The 25,730-nt window shown below is 56.5% G+C and overlaps 1 protein-coding gene across 1 annotated transcript in view; it reads left to right on the forward strand.

Annotated features, from left to right (window-relative positions):
- Window positions 1–1,755: 1,755 nt before the first annotated feature.
- Window positions 1,756–25,730, forward strand: part of AGPAT3 (1-acylglycerol-3-phosphate O-acyltransferase 3) — an 86,068-nt gene continuing 62,093 nt past the window's right edge. Inside the window, exon 1 of the mRNA XM_055313702.1 lies at window positions 1,756–1,884. The gene's annotated coding sequence lies outside the window, so the exon portion shown is untranslated. The remainder of the gene's footprint in view (window positions 1,885–25,730) is intronic.

Below are 25,730 nucleotides of genomic sequence, written 5' to 3' on the forward strand. Positions count from 1 at the left end.
GCTCTGTTTAAATGTTTACTCTGCTCATATGTTCAGCTGAGCTTTTCCAGATGCAAATTCCTGCTAGCTTAGGTCTGAATGATCATAGATTCTATCTGAATATAGATTAGATTACACTGATGATGCTTTACTCTGTCGAGACAAGTAGTATTTTGAGCTGATCTAGAAGTTCAGAGTGACTATTAAGGGGCCACCGAGTGTCCAAATGATGAGGTACATTTAATTAGTTTTAAAAACCTATTTCTAAAGTGTGTGCATATGACAAATTTAAACGTGACTACCTAGCAACAATGAAGTCGACCTACCCCTGTCCAGCCGTTAACAGTCCAGCCGAGAACAAAAGAGCCGAAAACTCTTTATCTTTCAGAAGTTTTCTGGACGTACGGCTGCATATACGCTGCTTTTCAATACGGCAAAGAGATTCTTGTATACACACTGCCCTGCGTCTTCACTCTCTCTTTTGACTTAACAAATCTTGCAGATTATGTAATATCAGCATATATAGTTACCATATTAACTTTTTAATGTTCTAAATTAAAAATTATTATTTTTAATATATTAAAAATAGGCTGGAATTTATTCAACCAGATGTCTGTGGGTTGTTTTCAGATTTTTGTGATTCTGCGCCCTAAGTCAGAACATCCTTACTCGCACATCTGCAGGTGCCTGTGGGAATTTTACCTGTAGGATGGGACAGCGAGGAGGAGCAGCGGCGCAGGCTGCAGTTTTACCAGTAATGATTTTCCGCCAGCCCTGCAAACCATAACTTCTTTTTCAAGGATTAGGGAATTGTGAGTAGAACAGGTGCATGTATGTTTATTCTATTTTATTTTAGCCCAAGTGTTTTCTGAAATAATTGGAGGAGGGTTAAAAGGAGGTACAAGCCGTGTAAGGGCGCCTGGTATCTCAAATAGTTTCCCACTGAAAGCCGTCCACCGTCCAAGCTCAGGGGGGCAGGCGGCGGGGCAGGCAGGGGGAGATGACCCTCGGCGGGCCAGGCTCCCTGGGGCCGCCTCCTGGCTCAGCCACCAGCAGGTGCTCCGTGGGGAACTCCCGGGGCTGGGGGCGCCCAGGGACCCGGGGCACCGCGAGCGAGCGAGGCAGGTTCCCGGCCGCCGCCCCCGCCCCCCCCCCCCCCAGGGTTCCGGGAAGCTTCCTCCCGGGTCAAATCGATACAATGTTGCCAGTGGCTGCAAACTATGAATAAGTCAAAGGGCGCTGCACGTGGGTCGGAAATCCGTCCTCCGTCCACCCCCCGCGGCGCCCGCGACCCGGGCCGTGACCCGGGCCAGGGGAGGAGCTCGCGCCCGGAAACAGGCCGGGGCGCGGGGGCGCGGGCGCGGGCGCGGGGGGCGGGGGCTCGCGGGCCGTCTCCCCGCCCCCGGCCGGCCTCGCGGCCCCGCAGCCCACGTGCCCCGCCGCCGTCCCCGCCCCGGGCTCACGCGCGTCCGCTCCCGACCCCGCCGGCCCCTTCCCCGCGCGCCCCTGCTCGTCCCCGCGTCCCCGCGTCCCCGCCGCCCCGCGTGCCCCCCCCCCGGGCGCCCCCCGCGGCCAGCACCACCCCCGCGCGCCCCTCCCCGCGCGCCCCTCCTCCCCCCGCGCGTGTCCCCGCGTGTCCCCCCCGCGTGTCCCCCCGCGTGTCCGCCCTCCCCGCGCGCCGGCGGAACTGTGGGATCGCCGCGCACAGGAAGTGGCGGGGCGGCGCGGCCGAGGGCGGAGGGCGGCGGGCCGGGCGGGGCGGGATGGGGGCCGGGGGCGGCGGGCGCCGCACTCGCTGAGGCCCGACGCAGGGCCGGGCGCGCCCAGGGCCGGAGCGCAGCGGCCGCAGGGGCCGCCGAGGGAGCCGAGGCCGCGCGCGCGACGAGCAGGTGGCGGCGGCTGCAGGTGAGCGGCGCGGCCCCCGGAGGTCGGGCCCCCTCCCGCCGCCCGAGGTCGCTCCTCCGCCCGAGGTCGGCCCCGCGCCCGCGCCCGCGCCCGCGCCCCGCGCCCCGCGCCGCAGTGGGTCGGCTGCGCTCCGCCCGGCGCGGGGCCTGCGGGAGGACGGGCTGCGCGGGGCGCGGGGGGGCGGCCCGGGGCCTCCCCGCACCCCGGCCTCCCCGCTGCCCGGTCCGGCCCAGGCCCGGGACACCTCCCCGTGCGCCCCTCTGGGGGCCTCGCGGGGAGCGCGGTGGGGGGAGCCCCGGGGGGGGCCCGGAGGGGCGCCCGGGCCGAGGCAGGGCGCGACCCCCCGCGACCCCCGACCCCGTCCCCTCTCCCCGCGGGCTCCGCTCGCTCGGGCCCTCCTGCGACCCCCCCCCCCCCCCGCGGACGCGACCTGCCCCCTGCCTGGCTCGGGGGCGCTGGGGACCCGGGACCCCGCGCGGCCCCCCCTCCCCGGACCCGACCCCGACCCCAACCCCAACCCAGCGCGCCGAGGCCGAGTTTCACTTTTTACCCAACCCGCGGGAGGGCTGCAGGTGGGGCCGCGAAGGGGGGTGGCGGGTGCTGAGTTTTCAGATTTGACTTTGGCGTTTGCACCAAGGCCGACTGTGAATTTCCACCGTTCCCGTCAAGTGATGGGGTCAGCCCGTAATCCAAGAGCCCCAAGAGCCTTTGGGGGCCGGAGCCACCTCCACCCCCAGGGCCGCCCCAGGGTCCTGGAAAGGAGGGTTATTAGCACTTAAAGCTACCTTGAAAAATTGTGCAGTTTTTTTTTTTAAACTTAGAGAGAAGTTGAGTGCAGTAGGAAAAATGCTCTTATAAATGGCTTCCTGCACCTTTCTTTTTTTTTTTTAAAGCACACTATTAACAATCTTGCCTAAGGGAATATTTGAGCAGGTGGGTTTTTTTTCCTAGGAAATAGGATCTTACTAGAAGGAAAAACAAGGACCGTTGGCCTTCAGAGAGTCTGCGATGGGACACAGCCCCCCATCGGAGAAGTGACAGTCATCCCAGGGAGCCCAGCTCCACCACTGCTGAGCTGGTGCTGGTGCTGGTGGGGCCCAGAGCAGTGGGGCTAAGCCCAGAACCCGCCCGGGACATGCTCCAGGTTACAGCTCTGCAGGCTGATGATGCTCACTTAGGGGTTCCTAGTCCTCACTTCTCTGTTGAAAGCTTCCTAAGGGGTCCCAGATTCTGAACATTCTCGGATTTGATCGCTTTCTTGCTGCTCCTCCCACTTTTCTGGATCATCACTACACCCCCATCCCCCTCAAAGTTTTAGAGTTTAGCCAGTTGTGGTTCACTGTTGTATCCACTTCTTGGTCACCCTTAGAGATCTCCTTGATTACATTGTTTAAAAGAGAAGCTACATGGGACTGACCCGCAGGATGTGCAAACCCTGGAAGGTATAGTCACTGCCTTAGTCTCGAATCCAATGCCACGTGCAGTGCTAGGGGTGTCGCTGCACCGGGGTTTGCTGTTCACCCCACCTGTGTGGGACCCCACCTGGGGACCTCACCAAGAGCTCTGAGCTCTGTCTCCGCAATGACCTGAGGCGTGTGCGACAGCAGGATGACCGGCAGGGTTTGTGAGGTGGTCAGGGAAAGTGCCGGAGGGATATGTCGATCGCCGGAGGCTGGATTCTAGCAAGCGCCTCCAGGGAGGGTGCCCTGGGCCCCCGGCTGGCCCACGTGGCAGGCTCAGTGCCCACAGGAACACCCCCCCCCCCCCGCCCGCCGCCTGCGCATGGGTCTGTGGGCCAGGGTTGGGGAAGCAAACAAAGTAGTTGTTCTATTTTGAAAGGCAGAGAAAGTGTATCCACCAAAGTGATCTGGTCTGTCCGATTTTACCCCTGCTTCCCACATTAGCCGAGTCCACCGTGATACGCAGGGTTGGCCCTTGGCCTGTGTTCTCTCTGGTCACACTTGAGCCTTGGAAAAGAGTGGTCTGCGAGGACAGCGGCCCTGCTGCCTGCCGAAGGTGAGGTCACAGGTCAGCACGGCCACACTTAAAGCAAGGTCCGTGGGCTCCCGTCTTCTGAGACCCCACCATCTGCTAAAGGTCCACATATTTTCATTTGGGGTCAAATCGGAGGTAGGAGGAAAATACTGAAATCCTTAAAAACAAGGAAAAATACGTTGTGTTGAGAGGAGCCAAATTTACTTTTTTTTTTTTTTTTTGGAGGGGGAGGGTCTGGTTAACTTGTCCAGTGACATTTTACCCCTGACATGCACACCTTCTGTTGACTCTCAGCCTGACTTAACGGGAGGCAGGAGAGGGCACGCTTGCAGCGCAGGCCAGGCGGGCGCGCCTCACCCTTAGCAGCGGCCCCCTGCCACCGTCCGTGTGGCAGCCCCGGCTTCCGCCTCCAGGCCTCGTCAGGACTGTTTACGGGTACGAGGGTGGCTGATTGATGTTCATAGAGCAAAGGCTGCGAGTGGCTACATTTGTCCGTTTCCTTTGTAATGACCTGTATAAGCTCAGGTCTGTAGTTACTCAGTCCTAGGGAGACACTGATGGTACAGCGAGGTTGGACTGAATTTTGTAAAGCAGTTGGTCCGAAATTTCCCGGGTTTTCCTTTTGGTTAACCAGAGAACCTCTGAGGCTTTAAATGAGTCGTTTCAAGTCATGAAGTGAAACATCTGTGACTTTATCTGCCCTTTTAAAACTCCTTGGCAACAGTACTTACTCTATCTTAACGGTAATTGCAAATTACTTATTTCAAAATGCTGCGTTTGAGGCCCACACAGTAGTGGTGTGTCCTTGGGCCACCCTTCCTTTCGGTTATTAGAAGCATTCGCTGTGTTTTGATTATCTCTGTGGAGCAAAGCGTGAGAGGTGGTAATCTTGGGAGGGCATCTGTGCGATCGTTGGGTCATGCGGGAGGTGGCCCGGGGGGAGGTCGGCCGCGGCCTCCCCGCAGGGTGAAGGCTCACGGGCTGCAGACACTGGGGTTTGACTGCTGTCCCGAGCGCGTCGCCGGAAGGGTCTCAGGTAGGGTACGTCGCAGCAGGTGGACTTGTGACAGGCAGCGCTCGGCCCCTGGGCCTAGGACTCAGAAGGGAGGCGAGTGAGCGGTGGGAGCGGCTGGGCGGGGAGACCTGTCCCCAGGCGACTCGGGGAGGCCATGCATTATTAACGTGGCTCTTCTCAGTTCCTTTCTGAAAGTGGGGTGGGCGGGGAGTGAAATCGGTGACAAAGAACAATGCCAAGGAATTCGCCCGCGAGCAGTAGTGACCAGCTGTCTGCTGGAGGGAAGTACCTGCAGCCAGATGTGATGCTCAGCGGTGACTGGTGCCCCCAATGGTGGCAACCCTGGGAGGGGGGCGCCAAGATCTGGAGCCCCAGAGGTGGTGGCTCTTCTCCTCTTCATCATGTCGCTGCTTGAGCCGCCGGCTTTATGAGTGTGTGCCCCCCGCCTCCCCACTGAGGCCTTGTGTTGTGCTGCGACGGCAGCTACCGTGATGGCACCTTATGCTGTTTGATTCTTTAAGAAAAGGCCCCGTGAGGACAGTGGCGTTGCCCCGTAACACAGATGGAGAGACCAAGGGGGAGAGCTTGGGGGGGGGGTTGTCCAGCTAGCAGGTGATGGATGAATCTAGACGTCAGAGGTCGTCTTGGATCCAAAGCACTTTGCTGCTCAGAAAACTCAATGTGTCACGAACCTACATTTTAAAACTAAGTGGTTGGCTTCACGTAAGTAGTCATTTAAGAACTCCTCACTTCCAGAAGTCTGCACGTGGTGGAAGGGGGGCCAGAAATCCCTGTCTGAGGTGGCGGGAACAGCTGCATGCTAGATGTGGTGCCGCGCGGGGGCAGTCGGTTACCGCAGATGCACGTGTGCCCAGGCGCCTCGTGCACGCGGCGGGAGTGCGCTGCGGGGTGTCCCGGCCCGAGCGGGAGCGCGCCGGTGGTCGGTCAGGCTTTCCGGGAACTGGTTTGTACCTTAGGCCGCGTCCGAGTCTAACTGGAGCTACTGATGAACGTGCCTGTTACGAGGGAGACACACGCTATCCTCGTGTTCGGAGAGAAGCCCGCCAATCGGTATACTTTGCAAAATAAGGCATAACAGCAGCAATTTTTGCCAAAATGAGCCAGAATAGATTCTTGAATGAAGAATGGATCAGGTGGGGTGACGCAGGAGGCAGATGCCAAAAAAAGAGTTGCAAGAGGTTTGCTGGGAGAGAGGCTATGGAGGCCGAGGGTAATGGGAGGGGGGCGCTGGGGGGCCCTGAGGCCACCATGCTGGGGTGACTGGTGGAGGAGGCAGGGCTCGGCCCTCCCTACCCCCCCCACCCCCCCGCGTGAAGCTCTGAGGAGGTGTCGGCCGGGGGTCCTCGGCTGGACTGCTCCCCCAGGAACCCCGCATCCCCCAGGCCCGGCCAGCAGTGTGTGGAGGGCGTATTCCGGCCACCTGGCAGGTTCCCTCTTGGGGGGGTCTGAGTGTCGAAGCGTCACGACCGCCTCTCAGCGTTGAGTGGCTTCCACAGAAGCGGAAGGAAGGACGTGGTAAAAACACTCTTACAGCGTTACTAGTTGTGTGGCACAGCTAGCGTTTTGGTTTTGTTTTCCAAGAAGCCGTGTGGTCGCGGCAGGTGTCCTGGAGCTGCTCCACACCTGCCCCGGTGGTGCGCTGGCACCCAGAGCAAGGTGCCGGGCGGTGGGAAAGAGTCCAGGCTTCTAGGTGGGTCGTGGGGCCCGGGCACACACTGTAGCACACGGTGCGTATTTTTTTTTGTATGAGTCTAGGCGCGTGCTGCTGTGGCCTGAGTTCCAGCAGATTCGGTGGAAAAGGCGGCGGCAGCCCGCAGCTGCCCTCTGGTTCCAGGCTGGCGTGGCGCTTCTCCGGAGCTCCAACTGCTTTCACCTTTCACTTCCCTCCCTTGGGTCCTAGGGAGTTGTTGGGTACAAACTTTTTTTGTTTTTTGTTTTTTTGTAAATAAAACTACATGAAAGTTGTGAACCCAGATTCTGACAGAGGCCAGGCAGGAAGGGGAGCCGGGAGGAATGTAGGTGTGAGATGGAGTGGGGGCGGCTACGTGGATGGAGTGATGGCTAGGGCCCCTTCTCTCCCACGTGCTCGCCGGACCCCCAGCGCCGACCCCCAGCACTACCCCAGCCGGCAGGAGCGCAGCACGGACCCCAGATACTCACCCCAGCACTGACCCCCGGCACTGAGCCCTGAGCCCGGCACTGAGCCCTGAGCCCAGCGCTGAGCACCAGCCAACATGCCCAGGTGGACGCAGGACTAGAAGACGTAGTTCTGCTAGGAGAAGGCAGAAATCTGGGTTTTTATGTGCAATTACTTATTTTTAACAAATTGCAGACCAAATAAAAAATAATTGCCTGAATTTAGCCTGTAGGTCGCAATTTTTACAACGTCTGGTCTAAAACATTTGTTTAATTTTTGGAATAAAGTAAGTGAGCTAATGAAATGAGGACAAAATGGGCATTTCCTACAGATGGCTGAGAAGCAAAAACAGGGAGAACAGGGACGCCTGGGTGGCTCAGCAGTTGAGCGTCTGCCTGTGGTTCAGGTCGTGATCCTGGGACCCGGGATCGAGTCCCGCATCAGGCTCCGTGCAGGGAACCTGCTTCTCCCTCTGCCTGTGTCTCTGCCTCTCTCTGTGTGTCTCTCATGAATAAATAAATGAATCTTTAAAAAAAAAAAGGGAGAACAGAAATCCAAGATTTCCCGTGCAGGCGAAAGCCGGGATGTGCGCATCCCGCGGGGGGCTGCGGGCGGCGGGGGTTCTCGGGGGAACGGGCGTTCACGCGTCTCTAAGCGCAGGCGGGAGGCCCTGCTCAGGTTCGCGCGGAGCTGAAGTCTGCGAGAGAGGTTTCCAGCAGGTGCCCGGCCGCTCGCCGGACAGTGCTCCCAACCTGGCCGTGGCCGCTGGCGAGCTGCAGGCGGAGGCCAGGGCGGGTGGGGGGGAGGGCAGGGGGTGGCTCGGGCTGTTTCTCAGATGCCCGCTGCCCACGCAGTGGCTCTAAGGTGCGTCCAGCGCTCCGGGCTCTTAGCTGTTGTCATTAGTTCTTGCAAATGGAACGGACGCACCGTGGCCTGTCGCACTGTGGCCTGGGTTTGCACATCCTGCCCAATGCCCGGAGCGTCTCCCCGCGCCACAGGGTCCTGCGTGTCCCGTGTGTCCCCGCTGCCCTCCATCCCCGTGGGCCTCTCCGGCAGACCTGCGGTGGCGTGTGATCGCCTCTCCTGTGCCCTCACGTGGCTGCCACGGGCCTCCTCTTCCTTTATTGTCATGAATGAAATGCTTGACTTCCTGTGGGTCTGCCCATCTTCCCTTCTGGGGGGGGGTGCCTCTTGGCGGTCCTTCCCTGGCCTGGGGCACTAGGACGCTGCCCCGCGTGTCCTTGAGGCTGCAAGTTGGCTCCCCTGTGGAGGCCTCCCATCGCTCTGGAGCTTGCTGTGCGCTGAGAGGGACGGAGCCCGGGGCGCCTCGGTCCCCAGGGGCAGTGCCAGGTGTCGCACGGCAGGTCCTCAGTGCCGCCCCGGGGACACCCGGCCACGTGCCCAGGCGCCCTCCGTTGGGTTCCCTGGCCCTCCGCTTGCCCCGCAGCCCCTGCTCCCTGTCCGTTCTCCCTGCGGGGTCGTGGGAGCCCCTGGCGGTTCCTGCTCTTTGCTTTCCCCTGTCGTGTTCCATGGGCTTCCAGCGCCTCTTGAAAAACTGTCAGGATTTTGGCTGAAATGGCACTGACTGTAGACCAGCTGGGGGACTCCACCCTCCCCATCCTGTCTTCCCGCTGTGAACACGGCCCGTGTCTCCAGCAGTGCAGGTGGTCGGCGGCGGCCCGTGAGGCTGTCTCACTCAGTCCGCGGTTAAAGTCCCTCCCACGGGCACAGGTTAGGTCTGTTGCTCTCGTAGGTGGCGTTTTTAAATTTTATTTTTTTATTAAACATCTCTTCTAACTCCTTGTTGGCGTTGAGCACAAATGCATTTGATTTTGGGTGTTGCCGTGATACCGGGTCACCTTAGCAATCTCTGTTTCCTGTTGTTTATTTGTAGATGTTTAGGATTTTCTTCTCTTTCTCTCTTTTTTTTTTTAATTTTTTTTTTTTTTATTTATTTACGATAGTCATACAGAGAGAGAGAGAGAGGCAGAGACACAGACAGAGGGAGAAGCAGGCTCCATGCACCGGGAGCCTGACGTGGGATTCGATCCCGGGTCTTCAGGATCACATCCTGGGCTGCAGGCAGGCGCCAAACCGCTGCGCCATCCAGGGATCCCTCTCTCTCTCTTTTTAAAGATTTACTTATTAATTTCAGAGAGAAAGAGAGTGTGAGCAGGGGAAGGGCCGAGGGAGAGAAAGTCTCCAGCAGATGCGTGCTGAGCATCTGAGCTCAGCATCTGAGCATCTGAGCGGGGCTCGATCCCACGACCTGAGATCCTGACCTGAGCCAAAACCAAGATTCAGATGCCCAACTGACTGAGCCACCAGGTGCCCCCCACTCTTTCTTTTTCCTTTTAGTGTTTTCTGTGCAGCCATCCCTATCATGCGGGAAAGGGATGGCTTTGTTTGTTCCTTATGACTTCTTGTTTCATGGCTGGGCCGGGCCTTCAGGATGGCGTTGAATGGAAGTGTGACAGGGTGTCCTGGTTTTGTTCCTGATTTTAGGGAAACACTGCTATTTCCCCTTCCAGGGTTGGTATAACAGCTAAGCAGTTCCAAATCTTGGTTCTTTTTTTTTTTTTTTAAGAGAGGAAGAAAATCCTCAAATGGGCTCCCCCTGAGTGCAGAGCCTGACATGGGGCTCCATCCACGACCTGAGATCATGGCCTGAGCCAAATCCAAGAGTTGGACGCTTAACTGAGCCACCCAGGTGTCCCCCGCCCCAAATGTCAGTTCTGAGTCCTCCTCCCGTTACTGTCCTTGGGATCAGAGGAGGCAGGACCTCTGAAAAATAGAGATGCAAGGTTCCTGTGCATCGGCCACCAGGAGGGCGTGAACCTGAAGCCCTAGGTAGGTGCTGGGCCGCCCGCCAGGGGCAGGGTTGGAGCATAGGAGCGCCGCGGTGGGTGTGAAGGGGTGCCCGCGGGGGAGACCGAGTGGCAGGACCTGCCCCCGAGGCCGTTCACTCCTGGGCGCCCGTCAGGACCCACGTGCAGCAGGTCCAGCAGCTCCGGTCCTAAGGCACAAGCCCTGGGATTGCTTTCAGTGTCTTCAAGGAAAATGAAGAGGGGACCCTGGCATATTCATGCGGTGAAGAGAATGAAGCCGTCCCACGTGCAGGCACGCGTGTGTGACACTTACAAGGTGCCGAGCAAAGGGAGGGAGGCCCGAGGGGTGCGTCTGCTGGTGGAAGCGGCCTGCACGGCGCGGCTGTGGGAGGGGGCTTCCCGCAGGGCAGGGGGCGTGCAGGGCTCCCAGGGGGCACTGCGGCAGCATCTTCCTCGAGCCCCATGTCGGTTGCACGGGGGTGTGTGGTGTGTAAAAGCTTGAGCTGCACACTTGTGATGTGTGCACTGTTCCGTGCGTGTATCATATGGAAATTGAAAGTTTTGAAAAAGAGTCAAAAAGAAAATTCTAGAGACAGGCGTCAGGCAAAGGAATGCAGCAGATGCATCATCAGTGAACCGAGTAGCCTGAGCAGGGTGCCAAGCACCTGCTCCCCTGGGACCCTGGCTCCGGAGGGGAGGGACCCGCCTGCAGACAGTCCAGGGGCTCGTGCGGTGCGCGGCCCAGAGACTCTTGCCTGTCCAACAGAGGAAAGCAGCCACCTCTAGGCCCGGGGTCTCAGGAGAGAAAACGGGGGCTGCAGACTCATCTGGACACGCGGTGCTTCCAGGGCCCACCGAGACAGCGCCACCGCGAGGGGACCGGCTGCTGAGCCACGTGCCCGCGGTGCTGGCAGGAGGGTGGCACTCGGCTGTGACTGTGTCGAGGGCCACCGGCCCGTGCGACTGACGTGAGAGGGAGCAGGGCCCGGGGACGCCGAGGTGCTGCAGGCCCCAGCGAGGAGAGACACGGGCTGGACGTCCCACATCCCCAAGTGGGGCACACGCTGCCCTGGAGCCTCAGGGAGGGAGGGGGCTCCCCACAGTCATGCGACCAGGGTGACCAGGGTGTCGCTGCACTCCTGGGGCGCACGCTCCAGGGACCCTTTGCCGGTGTGAGGTGACCTGGGCGGCATCAGGCACGGGGATACCCTGGGGCCCGTCTCTGGGGGACTGGCTGGCTAAGCCCAGAGAGGCCCACGGGCCTGCACGCCGTGCACCCCGGGAAGGAGGCAGCCTTCCTGCCCCCCCAGGGAGGGCTCCCCGGGTTTAGAGCGACGTCCACGGGTCGGGGGAGGGGGTGGGAATGCCTCTGAAGCTCTTGCGTTGGATGCTGCTGACACATAGGGAGGGGCCTCGAGGTAACGGCCCCCTGCGTGGGGCTGGGGTGCCGCGTGGGGGGCACCGACATTGAGGTGCCTCCGCAGACGACGTCTCCCATTCCAAACAGTGACGTGACAGAAACAGAGAAGGCTTATTTTTCTGTAGATGGGCCCTTTCTGGTTAAGAGCGTTGTCTTGTTTCTAAGAATATCTGCTGAAGATGTTTCATGAGGGCCGTTCCTGCACGTATTGAGCGGATCACAGACGTCTCTGTTTCTCTGTTGGCTCCGTGAAGTACGTGCGTACTTTGCCACCCGGAAGTACCCCAGTGGCCGCGGTGCATTATCTGTGCTCCGTGACTGTGGCTGGCGTGTAGCGTGTTGGGGATTGTCCGCCCCCGTGTTCCAAAGTGGGTTTGGTTTGTGATCGTCCTCGATCACGTTCTGTCCTCGCCTGGTCTGGTGTCTGGGTTACGCCAGCCTCCTGACGTGAGTCGGATGGCGTTGCCGTGTGGGAGAGCTCGGGACCGAGACCCCGTGCGTCCTGGCCTCTGTGTGCCCGTGATTCCATCCTGGCTGCGTCTGTAGGAGCAGCAGGTCCGTCAGGTTCTCCAGTGCCGTCTGCATGCGGTTCGGGGGGTTCTTCTTCTGGGCACTCACCTGCGTGTGCCAGCTGTTGCTGCCTAACAGGTGACACCGACACGCAGCATCTCCCCGTTCCCGTGGTCCAGGGGTTGTGGGCGCGGCGTTGCCGGGTCCTTAGGCCCGGGGCTCTCCCAGGCCACCAACATGGTGCCACCCGCGGCTGCCGTCTTACCGGGAGGGGTTGTCGTCAGGATTCCGGTCCTTGCCAGTGGTTGTCCTGAGGGCGTCCCCACGTGGCAGCTCACACAGAGGAGCACGGCAGTGCAAGTCCGGGGTCGGGAGGCCTCACCCAGACGGGGCCCTCTGTGGCTCTTGTCCCTGCGAGGGGACCATGGGGTCACCCTGGGGCTCTCCACTGCGTTGTTCGCTTCATAGCATCCTCTGTTTCTGGGTGCAAAGGTCATAATACAGTCTTAGTTTTCAAATCTGTACTCTGACATCAACTTCCCTTTTTCATTCTGAAAATTGTTTTTGCTTTTCTGGTTCCTTGACTCATCTCGGCAGAGGTTTTCCTCTGTGACTTTGTTACTGTTCACGCAGAGCCGGCGTTCAGTCGGCTTCTCTGCCTTCCTCGCCGCCGTCCTGGCCATGCTCCTTGGGTTTCCCCCGGCGTTCTCTTTCTGGGCTACTGAGTTGACTCGTTATTTTTCATACTTTTTTTTTCTTTTTAAAGATTTTATTTATTTATTCATGAGAGACACAGAGAAAGGCAGAGCCCCTGGGAGTGGGAGAAGCAGGCTCCATGCAGGGAGCCCGATGCGGGACTCGGTCCCAGGACCCCGGGGTCACCCCCTGAGCCAAAGGCAGACACTCAACAGCCGAGCCCCCCAGGTGCCCCTTTCTTACTTTTTCTAAGCACCGACTATTTCTGTCAGCAGAGTCCCAGGCTCCCCGCCCCGGCTCTGTGGGGCTGCGTGCTGTCCAGTGGGAACACTCTTCCGCTGCCGTTCTGGTTCTCCTGGGACCCAGGAGCGAGGCCTTCTGACTTCCTAAGCGTGGCGATTTTAGGGGACATTTCTCTTACTGACTTCAGCTCACGCGCCTCTTGGGCAGAGGCAGCTTTCGAGACTCAGGTCCTGTGACGTCGCGGTGCCCTGGCCGACGCGCTGGCCTCCCGTGCCCGCCTCACTCTGGCACCGCCGGGGGGCTGCCTTCCTGCCCAGCCCGCTTCCTGGAGGCCGTTGTTGTGTCTTCGTAATTCCGGGGAGCTCCTGGCCCATCGGTTTGTTGAGTGCTGCTTGACTCAATTGAGCCGTCCCCCAGCCTCTGAACCCTCGATCGTGCTCCCGTTTCCGTCACTTTGTGCCGCATCCCGGGCGGATTCTTCAGGCCCCCGGCCCTGCCGTCTCCCGGCCTCCCGGTCCGCTGTGTAGGCAGCTCATGAAACTTCTCATTGCGCTGGTTCCTCTGTTCATTTCTAAAAGTTCCCTCTGACGAGGGGCCCGGGTGGCTCAGCTGGTCGAGCGTCTGACTCTTGGTTTCTGCTCAGGTCACGAGCTCGGGGTCATGGGATCAAGCCCCGCGTAGGGCTCCGCGCTCAGTGGGGAGTCGGCTGCAGAGTCCCTCTCCCTCCGCCCCTCGCCCCCCCACCAGCTCGTGTGCACGGGCGCATGCTCTCTGTCGTGCAAATAAATAAATCTCTTAAAAGAACAAAATCCTCTTCGGTTCCTTCCAGATCTGCTGCTCCTCTTGCTGAGAATTCTGTTCCTTGCGTGGATTTCACTGTCCTCTGTGATCTCCAAACGCTTCATACACAGCCCCTGACAATATCAAAATAATAGTGACGGCAATCACAATAATACCAAAGTCTGCCTTTCTCGAGGGTTGGGTTCCACCCCTAGTCCCGCTCTCTCTTGCTCCCAGAACCCAGCCTCTCGTGTGCTGTGTAATTTTGGATCGTGGGCTTATGTCCAGGTGAGCTCTGTCTGCAGGTGCCCGCAGGTCTCCCCGAAGAGGCTCGCTTCTGCCGGGAGCCCTGGGGCGGGGCTGATATGGGACCGTGTTAGGTCAATTTTTCTTTTTTTCGTAAGATTTATTTGTTAAGAGAGAGTAGAGGGAGGAGGGCAGAGGGGACGGACAACCCCAAGCCGACTCTCCGCGGAGCACGGGGCCCAGTGCACGGCGCGATCCCACGACCCCGAGACCATGACCTGAGCCGAAGCCAAGAGTGGGACGCTCGACCAGCCGAGCCCCCCGGGGGCCCCAGGTTGGTTTCCTGGATTCCAACGGCGGCTCATAAAGACGTCACTGACTAAGGACAAGGTCTGCTGAGGGTGGACGGGGAGGGACCGTCACGTCACAGGCTTAGGTCTGCCCGCACGACCGAGGTCACCTGGGAAGATGAACGCGCCCCGGGGGGTCTGAGCCCAGAAGACCCTCCATGCCCGGCACATCCCCACCAAGTGCTGGGGTGCCTTGGGAGGTCCCCTGGACCTCGGCTGCCTGCTGACTTCTCGCCCTCCATCCCACTGGGGCGTGTCCACTGTTTTGGAATCCGCCAGGTCACCACGCGAACCCTGGGGTTCCGGGGACGGTTGGTAGCCGAGGCGCTGCTCTTCGCACACTGCGTGGTGCCCGCGGGAACAGCAGGATCTTTCCACGACGCCACATCTTAGTGCGTCGTCCGTCACCGTGTCGCTTTCGGAGCTAGAAGCCACGTGCAGATCCGGGAGGACCAGTGTGTGGAAGGCGGTGGTCCTCGGGGCGCGTCGGAGGCATCTTCACACGGTGCCCCCTACCCCCGGCCCCCACCCGCGCTCGGCCTCTCAGGCGGGAGCGTGGCTCGTCTCCCGTACATCCTGCGGCGCCCGCACCCTTCCTCCGCCTCCCCAGGCCCTGCTGGGGCCCCTGTCGTCCGTGTCCCTCCCCCCCCCGCCACTGTCTTGTGGAGCCTCCCGCTTCCGACCCCCACCCCCTCCTCCAGGCAGGCCACCCCCCGTCGCCCACGTCTTCTTCCCTCCACTACACCTGCTCTTTGGCTTCCCGCCGGGCCTCATACACCTTCGTCCGGAACACTCTTTCCATCTTTGCCTGGGGAATTTGTACGCATCCTCCAGCCGTGCGAGGGAAGCCTCCTGCATCCCGAGTGTGAGTGACGACGCGCACACACGTGCATTTAACACGCCCCTCACACCTTGCCTACGTTTTCGGGCCCCTCTTTCTCTGGCTCATGTTGTACTGCTGACCTTTGCCATTTGCCCTTGTCATTGGGTCCAGACAGCGAGGGTCGGCCCTGACTCTGTTGGGTACACAGCAGGCACGCGCTGCGGGAAGAGGGGTGCATGCGTCAGGCACCGCGTGTGTGTCGGAGAAGCCGCGTGACGTGTGGCGGTGGCGGGTTGTTGCTGGGCTGCTCCAGGCCCAGAGCTCCTGGAAAGTCACTCAGATTCAGGGGAAGGCACAGCAGAGTAGGGGCCAGGGCTGAGCCCCACACGGGCTGGTGGCAGCCGGGCCGCGTGGACTGTTCCTGTTCCTCCCTGCAGGTGCACGGGGGCCCCACAACGGAGCATGTCGCCATGTCCTGGCGTGTCTCGGGGACGCAGCAGGGGCTGGTGTGTTGGCCGTCCCACCCGCCCGCCACAGAATGGGGTGCGTGTGTGTCATCCCAGGGCAGTGTCCGTGTCGGTGCCAACCTCTGATTTTCCTTGCTGCTGAATCATTGCATGGCTCAGCACATCCGAGGGCAGCGCCTCGTGCGCCTCCAAGCCTCGGGCCTGGGAGCGGCAGGGGCCGCCTGCTGCCTGGCTCCCCGCATGGCAGCTGCATGGTGCTGGGGGCAGGCCGGCCCCGTCCCTTGGTCCTGTGTTGTTCTGACGCTGCCTGTTGGCGCTTGGGCGCTGAACGTCTGGTGCAGCGCGTGCCCGGGGCTCCTGGGCCCGTTTGCGGTGTGGACGGCGCCCCGTGTGGCCCAGCGGGGATGTTGCTGTCTCGTCACAGTTTTCCCTACAGCCGTGTGCAGGTGTGGACGGGCCCCAGTACGCCCGTGGCCTTTTGAAAATGAACCTTGAGATTTGCAATCACACGGATGGTAGGACAGGTTTACTTAACAATACAGATTATTTTTCACTTACTCTTTTTATCCCCGCTCAGACCTGCGGCGGGGAAGGGCAGCAGCAAGCTGTCCGTAGAGGCGCAGGCCCCGGCCGCGCGCCGACACGGGGGCATGGCTCTCCCTCGACACCGGGTGACGCGTGACCGCGGTGCGCTGCCCACGCACAGCTGCGAAGATTGGTTCCGAGGCCGGTGGTCCGACTGCAGAGGGTACCCTCCTGGCAGGGTGGGGGTGCGGGCGGCAGGGACGGACACAGAGGAGGGCCGTAGGAGGGAGGCTCCGCATACGGTGCGTTTACTGGTCTGCTGAGGGCTCCGGGAGCGCAGCGGTGCCTGAGGTCACAGAAGCGTGTGTCACAGCTCTGGAGCCAGAAGCTGAAACCATGATGTCTGAGGGCTGGTTTCCTCTGGGGGCGGGAGGGGTTGTGTCCAGGCCTCTGCCCTTGGTTTGCCGACGACCGCCTTCCCCGTCTTGCCATGTGCTGCCTTTCCCAGGTATGTGTCTCCGTGTCTCTTTTTTTTTTTTTTTTTTTTAATAACGCCTGTCCTTAGGTTAGGGCCTACCCTGGTGACCTCATCTTAACACGCTGCGACTGCTCCGACCCTGCTTCCAGCTGAGGTCTCCTTCTGAGGCCCCAGGGGTGAGGGTGTCCTGTGTGACTCCAGGCCCGGGCGGGGAGGACGCAATTCCACCCGTAATGGTGAGCTATCTTTATTTGCCAGCGGCTCTCATAAAGCCCTGATTACTGATGAGATTGCGGTGGATTAGAAGGCAGCGAGGCGGCCGCATGCAGTGGGTGCGTTCTTGCCAAGACCTGCTGTGCCAGGCACATGGTGGTGGTGGCAGGCTGTGGGTGGCCCAGCCTCGGAGTTCATGTGGGAGCATGATCTGGAAAAGCGGGCTTCCTTGTCCCTGAGCGGCGGGGTCAGTGCTGGTGGGTGGTGCTGGTGGTGGCCCTGGACTCTCCCGGGTCGGACAGGCTGCACCCGAGCCCGGCGTCCGCGTGGGATCCCGCCTCTGTTCACCTCCTCTCATCCCACCTCCAGCTGAGGTCGCCACAGAGAAGCTGCGCGCGTGACCGCGAATCCCGGCATCACGGGGGATGCGGGCCCTGAGAAGTGGCGGGATGGCAGCCCAGCAACGCCCCGCTCTGCAGGGGTACGGGTGGTGGCCGGCGGCCGACTATAAGACCATTTTTAGGAAAAGAAGAAACCTGAAAAGGGAGCGATGATAATTACTCATCACTTATTCTTTGTCATTTATTATGCATTTATTTCCAGAAAGAGATTGGTTTCCTCTTCTCTTCCAAATTTTGTAGAAGAAAAAGAAAATTGGAAGTATTCAATAATTTTTATCTAAATTCTATTTTTTAACCTGTGATTATATTGTATTTCTAAGAATAAGTTGGCTTTTTTTTTTAAATTAGGAAATACTTTAGGAAAAGAAAACACGTAAAATATTGACCCCCCGCCCCCCGCAGCTCCTGTCCGGTGGAGGAATTAATCATCATAGACACATTTGAAGTAAAAGAACGAGTGAAACTAAAAGCTTCTAAAAACCATGTAAATGGAAAAGAGAAGTGGGAGGAAAACGGTCCTGAGAGTGTGTCCTATCTGAGCTGGTGCTGCCCGAAGGCTGTGTCTCACGGGGACCATGTCTCATGGGGTCATGTCTCATGGGGGCCTCGCTTGAGGCGTGCCCACTCCGAATTCAGATATGTTCTCACTGTGAAAGGTGAGACTGACTCAACGCCTCCACTGGAAGGCTTAGTACAAAAAAAAAAAAAAAAAGCAAAATGTCTCATTAATGTTCTTTTATATGGATTAGAAGTTGAAATAATATTTTGGATTTATTGGGTTCAATAAAATATTACTACATTACTTTTGCCTGTTTCTTGCGTTTTTAAATGTGGCTGCAGAGAATATAAAATTGAAAATGTGGCTTGCATCTGAGACCCACATCACGTTCCCGCTAGAATGTGCTCGTCATGATTCCGAGCAGCTTCCCCGGGGAGGGGGGGTGGTGTGGGACCCTGGGCACGCCCCTCGTCTCCGGAACCTGCAGCCCCAGGAGTGGGTGAGATTGGCCTAGTGTGTCTCCACCCGCTGGACCCCGTGCCTCCTCAGGGGAAGTGCAGCTGGTACACATTAAATGCTTAGAACAGGATCTGGCAGATACCAACCACCAAGTATGTTTGATATTATTAATAATAAAACATTTTGCAGTAGCTCGTTTGCAGTATAGAAATGGATTTTTTAGCTTGTCCACGTCCAGAATTTGAAAAGGCTGTGTGTTCCAACGTGGGAGTGCTTGGGCCTGTCTACACGAGAGGACAGAACGGACTGGCCCAGAAATACCGCCCTTGCTTGTGTCAGGTGCAGCCAAGAGAGGCAGGTGGGGTGGGAGCCGCATCCCTCCCGGGTGTTGCGTTGGGTCAGCAAGGCAGAGGGCATCTTCCTGGGCATATCTCGTAGGTGGCTGCCCTCCTGGAACGTTGTGTCTGTGTGGAAACCAAACGACACGTGTTTGTGTCCAAGTGGAGTCAGGCTCTGACCCCAAAGCAGGTGTCTGGTGAAAGGTGCGTTACCAGACCTGCCATCTAAACCCCAACCGTGCCTCCCACCCCTGTGACCATGGATACCCCTTGTTTCTGCAGCGGCCCCTGGGGAGTGAGCGGTAACGACCTGGAGGTCCACGGGGCCAGAGGGCCGTCGGGTTTCTCTGGCCACAGGTGTGCGGTGGTCCGGGCCGCCTTGGGGCTATGCCCTGGCTGGGCTGTGGAAGCTGCCACCTAGCTCATCCTGCCACCTCTGGCCTTGGGGACAGCAGGCTGGCCACCAGGCTGCATCCCCTGCCCAGCCCTGGATACAGGCTCTCTCGTGTGGGCCTGCGTGCCTGTGCCACGGGAGCAAACACCAAGTGGCCGTGGGGCCAGCCAGGGGCCGACACTGCCCTTAGGGCTGTGCCTCCACGGAGGCCCTGAAGGTGTGAAGAGCACACGGGGCCTCCTCTGTTTCGCACGTAGCTATTTCAGGGGAGAAGCACCGAGTCGCTCTGGATTGGGAGGCTGTGACCCAGAGGAGGCGAACGCTTTCTCCCTCCCGGCTGGTGACTCGGCGGGGGGGCACTCAGAGCAGCACCGGGGCCTCCTGGCCTCACCTGGCTGACAGCCCCAGGACGGGAAGGCCGGCAGACCCCAAGCACCTGTGCTTCCTTCCCGTCTAAGCGAGCCTGGGCAGCCACGTGGCCGTGTGGGCAGCCTGGAGCGTGGGCGCCCCGCAGCGCGCACTGTGCCCGCGGTCTCTTGGTCCGTGTCTGCCACCCCTTCCCCGTCACCTTTGAAATCCAGTTCACCACCCGGCTTGATGTGCGCTTGCGAAGCTTGGCAGTCGCCCCGCCACAGGTTTTGTCTGATGGAGGCTTGGGCTCCCAGCAGAGCCGGGGTCGCCCTGGCCTGGTACCCGGGCCTGGCCCCGGGGTGCCAGGGACAGCGCGGGGGGGAACTGGGCCGGAGCAGAGGCCCTCAGCCGCCGAGCGCCCGCAGACTCACCAGCTTCCCGCTCTGTGGGGGTCTCGGCTCTCGCGGGCCGCTGTCTGACGTCGCTGATTTGGAGGGAGACGTGTCCTGTTCCGCAGCCCCGACGCCCTGGTCACCTGCCGCCGTGCGTGTGCGGAGGTGGCGGTCCCCGGGCGCGGAGGCTCGGCGGCACTGGACTCCTGCTGCAGTTGTTTGGGTTTCTGTATTTTCTTAAGCGTTTTGTCAATTATTCTTCCCAGGACTTTGTCCTTTCAGCTACATTCAAAGTTCATTGCCTCAAAGCTGTTCATAAACCCTCTTGTCTTAAAATCCTGCAGCATTTGGTTATTTTCCCATTATCCGTGTGTGTGTGTGCGCGTGTGCCTCTTGTCTCTCTTGTCAAACTGTCAGTTTTATCAGTCCTTTCAAAGAGTCAACTTTCTGGCTTTCTGTACAGTTTTTATTTCATGAATTTCTGCTTTTCGAATTATTTCTTTTTTCTTTAATTTACTTTTTGTTTTTGTAACCTCTAGAGTCATGTTTTATGTTGTTTGTCTTCAACCTCTTAAAATTTTCTGCCGTACGCTTAGGTATAACCTTCGACACTGAACTGTTTTAGCTACGGCCTTTATGTGTTGTGATGGGAAGTCCTTTTGTCACTATTCCATTCAGTGGATTTTTAAATGTAATTTTTTTTCACCGTTGATGTTTTGGATTTCTAAACCTGGTGATTTCACCAAATATCTTTCTGTAGCCTTTAAAAATTATTAATTTTTTAGCTTCAGTGAATTGTGGTCCAGGAATATGCTCTGGCTGATGCTTGTCTTTGTTGAGACTTGCTTTATGATCCAGCATGTGGTCCAATTTGGGAAATGTTCTAAATGTCCTTGAAAAGATTGTGTTCTGCACTTGGTGGGGACAGTGTTTTGTGTCAGCTCATAAAGTTTTGGATCATGTTATTCAAACCTTCTCTATCAGGTTGGCAAGCTACAGCCCATGGGCCAAATCTGACTTGCCACCTGTTTCTATAAATAAAATTTTATGGGATTCCCAGCTACGCTCATTTGTTTCCATGTCGTTCGTGGCTGTTTTGCATGAGGACAGAGTTGAGTAAGTGTGGTAGAGAGCACTTGGCCTGTACAGTATTTACTGTCTGGCCCTTTCCAGAACACGTGTGCCGACTCCCACATCCTTACTAGTTCCTTACATGTCCCTGCTCTATCAGTTACGCAAAGAGGTCCATCAGAATCTCCAGTCACCACTGCGGATTTGTCTTACCCTTGCACGGACATCCGCTTGCTTTGTGTATTTGGGGGCTGTGTTATTAGTGATAATGGTTCCTAAATGGTTGTATCCTCCTTGCGGATGGAGCGCCTGCCACTCTGACGTGCTCTTCCCTCCTGTGATGTTCTGGGCTCCACGTCCTCTTTGAAATTCGCATGAGGAACCAGCCACTGTGGGCTAGCCTGAGCCTGCACATCTCCTTCTCTCGTGTCTAACCTGTCTGCCTCTTTATATCTTCAGAAGTAGTACACGATTAAAGTTTCTTTCTTTCTTTCTTTCTTTCTTTCTTTCTTTCTTTCTTTCTTTCTTTCTTTCTTTCTTTCTTTCTTTTTCTTTCTTCTTTCTTTCTTTCTTTTTTAAATATTTTATTTATTCATGATGGGGCAGGGGGGCAGAGACACAGGCAGAGGGAGAAGCAGGCTCCATGCAGGGAGCCCGACGTGGGACTCGACCCCGGGTCTCCAGGATCAGGCCCTGGGCTGAAGGCAGGTGCTAAACCACTGAGCCACCCAGGGATCCCCTAAAGTTTCTTTAAATTGAAATTTGACAATTTTTTTTTAAGTCTGACAATCAATTTTTTTTTTTTTAAACTGGAACCTTTATCCAGTTTCCTTTAAATGTAATTACTGACGAACTGAGTTTAAATCTGTCACTTTGTGGGCAGCCCGGGTGGCTCAGCGGTTTAGCGCCCCCTTTGGCCGAGGGCCTGATCCTGGAGACCCGGAATCGAGTCCCACGTCGGGCTCCCTGTGTGGAGACTGCTGCTCCCTCTGCCTGTGTCTCTGCCTCTCTCTCTGTGTGTGTCTCTCATGAAGAAATAAAATCTTTTTTTAAAAAAAAATCTGTCACTTTGTATTTTGCTAACTGCTTTATCTGTGCCGTGTTTCCCCTTCCTTCTCCTTCCTTACTTTTTTTTTTTTTTTTTTTGGTGAGCATGGATCCTTTCATTTTTATGCCCTCTAGCAGTTTGGACGTTATAGACTCTTCCTTTGATGGTTTTCCCAGAAATTACAACATTCATAATTGTCAGTGATCTAAAATTAACAAGCTCTTTACTCTTGGGGATGGTGCAGGGACCCAGCACGCCCCTAATGCCACTTTCCAACACGTGTTGTTGTGTGTTTACTTTTCTTTTTTTTAAGATTTTATTTATTTATTCATGAGAGACACACACACAGAGAGAGGGGCAGAGACACAGGCAGAGGTAGAAGCAGCCTCCATGCAGGGAGCCCGACATGGGACTCGATCTCGGGTCTCCAGGATCAGGCCCTGGGCCGAAGGCGGTACTAAACCGCTGAGCACCCGGGCTGCCCTGTGTTTACTTTTCTTTCTTCCCACACCTGCGCGGCCAGCAAAGCAGGATCCCGTGTTTACTTTCTTTAACCTCACCAGCATTGTGCTGCATTACTTTTGGTTTCAGACTTGTAGACGTGTTTGCCACTCTTTTTGCTTTTTGTTCTGTTTTGGATCTCCGATTTTCCATGTGAGAGTACTTCTGCTTGAAGCATGCGTGTGTTAGAGATTCCCTTAGTTAGATTCTGCTGGTTGCAAACCCTTCCCATTTCTGTTTGTCTGAAAGGGTATTTGGCTTTCCCTGCTCCTCCAGAGACGTCCTGCTGGTTGTGGGCTTCTCAGCTGGCAGGTGGGCTCTTCTAGCACCCGAGGACATATGCACGGGCCTTTGATATCCTTTGCATGCTAAGATACAATTGCCAGGCTGTCTCTTCTGTCAAGGTAATCGGTCTTTTCTGTGGCTGCTTTTAAGATCAAAATTAAAAATCTCTGTGCTTCAAAGGACACCATCAGGAAAGTGAAAAGACAACCCAAGCAATAGGAGAAAATATTTTCAAATCACATACCCGACAAGGGACTTGGATCCATCTCACGAGTCCGGGACTGGGCTCTTGGCCTTGTTGAATGCTGGAAGGGGTGAGGAGGAGGGGGGACCTGCCCACATGCCTTCCCATGCCCCTGCCCTGTGCGGAGCAGCACCCCACCCGTCCGCCCCATGTGCTGGAGCATCAGCCGTTGGTCTGGAGACTTCTCAGCCACCACCTGGCCTCTTGAGCTTCTGCTTCAGCCTCAGCTCAGTTTCAGGAAAGAAGGTGACTTCAGGTGGTGGGCCGCTCAGGACAGGATGCCAGCGATGACTTTGACCTCACTGAATAAACTGGGGAGAGACGATTAAGTGAGAAGGGACCTGAGTGTCTCAAGGTGTTATCGGCACGTGGTGTATCTTCAGGCACCGGCTTGTCATTTTGCTCATTAGCTGCAGGCCTGCCTGTTCTAGGGCCACGTGGGCAGCCACCCAGCCCCAGCGTTCCCTCTAAAATAGCAAGTGGGCTTTTAATGAGATTCTTCCATTGAGAGTAAGTGATATGAGACTGGAGAGAAAAAGGTAAATGCTTTTGTTCTTTTCAAGAACTGGCTTTACGTTAGCTGCACGGTAACCAGACCCATTCTGGCGAGAGGGATCCTGCTTTAGATTCACAGCTCAGTGCTTCTCAGATGAGACCCTTCGCTTAAGTCCATTAGAGATGTGCACTTGGGATTAGTGGAAAATTGAGTTAAAAATACCAGGTTCCACCCTCGACCTGTAGCCCCAGTGGGACACACGGACCGGATTTTACAACCCGCCTGACACAGCAGGAAGGCAAAGTGTGTGGGGCCATAGGTTTCAGAGCCTGCACAGCAGAGCACGGGACAGTCATCCCTGTGCGGGACCTGGATCCCCAACTATTGTCCATGGTGTCCACCTGAGCACCGGGAGAGGGAGCCCAGGACCAGGTGGAGACAATTGGGCACCAAGAGGCCCCACCAAGGCTAGAATTTTTGGGGAAAACAGCACGGATGAGGGCATTGTGTAGAGAAAGAGCTCTAGAGAGCTCAGGAGGGGGTCCTCCCGGTGGTTGGCTGATGCCGATCTGTGCACGTGTGCAGATCCCACCACGGTGAGGGGATAAAGCATTGGAGAGGGGTAAGTCCAATGGTTCTTGTGGATTCCTCAGGGCTGGGGATGAAGTTTGTGTTCTTACCAGACAGACGGGAAGACCTCACGGTTCAAAGGGCGTGGGGTAGAGTCCTCAGAAAGTCATTGCCTTAGCCTCGCCCTGGACTGGACGCAGCCTGCTCAGGACTCACCTGCCAAAGCTTACGGCAAGCCTTGAAGGCACCAAACTGATTTTAAGCAATTTATGTCCCCAAGTAAAGAGCCAGCCTGCAGCGAAACAACATCAAGTTCACAATGTCTGGGGCCAATCAGAAATCACGTGTCCTACAAATAAGTGGAAAATCATCATCAGAAACAGATCTGGGTGGAGCCACATCCATCCAGACAGTGGAATTAGCAGGTGAGGTGTTAAAATGTCAGTATGAATATGCTCCACGTGTTTGGTGACAGAGGAAACGTGAATAAAGGGAAGGTGGAAGGTATGGAGGAGACCCAGGAGGCTCCTGGATGGGGCTCCGACTGGGTCAGACTGTAGAGACAAGATTCGGATTTGTGAAGACAAAGGCCTAGACTCTTAATACAGTGAAACCCGGAAAACAGCAGGATGGGGGAGGAACAGAGTATGGGTGGGGGACCCTATCGGGGAATTACATATGGAATTGAATTCAGAGAAGAGATGTGTGTGTGGTGCGAAATATTTGAAGAAAATAGTAGCTAGAATTTTCCCGAATCCGATGAAAGTTCATTCTTAAGAAGCTCAACAAACCCCAAGCGGAAGAAACGGGAAGAAAACCACACCAGCCATAATCAACTGTCTGGAGATTTTAAAAGCAGAAAAATCTCAGAAGCAGCCAGGGGCAAAAAACCTACTATGCACAGAGGAAGAGAGATGAGATCAGAGCGCACTTCCCGCGATCCGGGTGCTAGAGGAGCATCTTCCAAATGCCGAGACGAGGAAGTCTTCAAGCTACGCGCTTCTCCGACAACAGAATATCCATCCAAAGGGAAGGCAGAGTAAACACTTTCCAGAGTTCATAAGCTGAAAGAATGTATCCCCGGCGGGCTGGGTCTGGGAGCTGTGAAGGAGCCCCTTCAGGGAGGAGCCAGAAATTTGGATCTGAAGGAATGGGGAGCAGCCGAAGTGCAGGCAAAGAGAAAAGACATTTGTCCCCTTGCCTTAGAAGAGCCCTGTAACAGGTGATTTCCTATTTAAAGTGGAGACAATAATGACATCTTGTAAAGTTGGGCATGCAAGTGCAAGTAAAAGGTCTGCAACAACGTAGCACAGAAGCCCAAGAGGAACAAAATGGAAACTGTTGTAAAGAATTTAAAATGCACAATGGAGTGTTAAAATATTACTGGAAGGTAGACAGTGAAGCGTGTTGTAAACCCCAGGGGCAGCCATGAGAAAGCAACAGGGAGGTCTAGCTCGCACACGCCATAAAATAGAGTCACTAAAAAAATAGACTATATAAAATAGAGTCACTAAAAAGAAAGAAAAAGAAAAGAAAAAGAAAAAAAATCAGGAGTCCATAAGAAGAGAGAAAAAAGAAAAGATGAAGTAACGTAATTCAGATAGGACAAATAGAAAGATGATGCCTTGAAACCAGGCTGTATCGACAATGCCATCAAAGGTAGATGGACCAGAAATCCCAAATAAGAGACATTTTGTCAGAGGTTGTCAGATCCGATCAAAACGCTTAGATAAAAATGCTATCTGCATTTAAAGGAAGAGGTTGGAGGGGATCCCTGGGTGGCGCAGCGGTTTGGCGCCTGCCTTTGGCCCAGGGCGCGATCCTGGAGACCCGGGATCGAATCCCACGAGACTCCCTGTGTGGAGCCTACTTCTCCCTCTGCCTCTCTCTCTCTCTCTCTCTGTGTGACTATCATGGATAAATAAATGAGATCTTTAAAAAAAAAAAAGGAAGAGGTTGGAAAAAATGTACCGTGCAAATATAAATCGAAAGGTGGCCGAGTCCAGTAAGTTAGATTTCGGGACCAGAAGTGTTTCCAGGAATAAGAATG

Source organism: Nyctereutes procyonoides, unplaced genomic scaffold (assembly GCF_905146905.1).
Source record: "Nyctereutes procyonoides isolate TBG_1078 unplaced genomic scaffold, NYPRO_anot_genome, whole genome shotgun sequence".
NCBI classification, from domain to species: Eukaryota; Metazoa; Chordata; class Mammalia; order Carnivora; family Canidae; genus Nyctereutes; species Nyctereutes procyonoides.